Source organism: Penaeus monodon, chromosome 29, assembly GCF_015228065.2.
Source record: "Penaeus monodon isolate SGIC_2016 chromosome 29, NSTDA_Pmon_1, whole genome shotgun sequence".
Lineage (NCBI taxonomy): Eukaryota > Metazoa > Arthropoda > Malacostraca > Decapoda > Penaeidae > Penaeus > Penaeus monodon.
The window spans coordinates 30,776,370-30,776,620 of NC_051414.1; positions in this window are offsets into that span (position 1 = coordinate 30,776,370).

The following is a 251-nucleotide window of genomic DNA, read 5'->3' on the forward strand; positions in this document are numbered from 1 at the left end:
TGCATGATTAATCTCCATGCAATGTTATATCTTATTATCACTGTTCTAAAAAGCAATATACATATTCCAATGTCATTATCATAAAGGGCAATGACAATAAATTTCAACATTATTATTAGAACTATCTTTTATTGTGTCAAAAATATTCCACTGTTATTATCTTAATTCCATTCTCTCTCTTCTGCTATTGCCATTTTATCCTTTCTCTTGTACCCTATCTCAATTCGCTCTCTCTCTCTCTCTCCGACTCT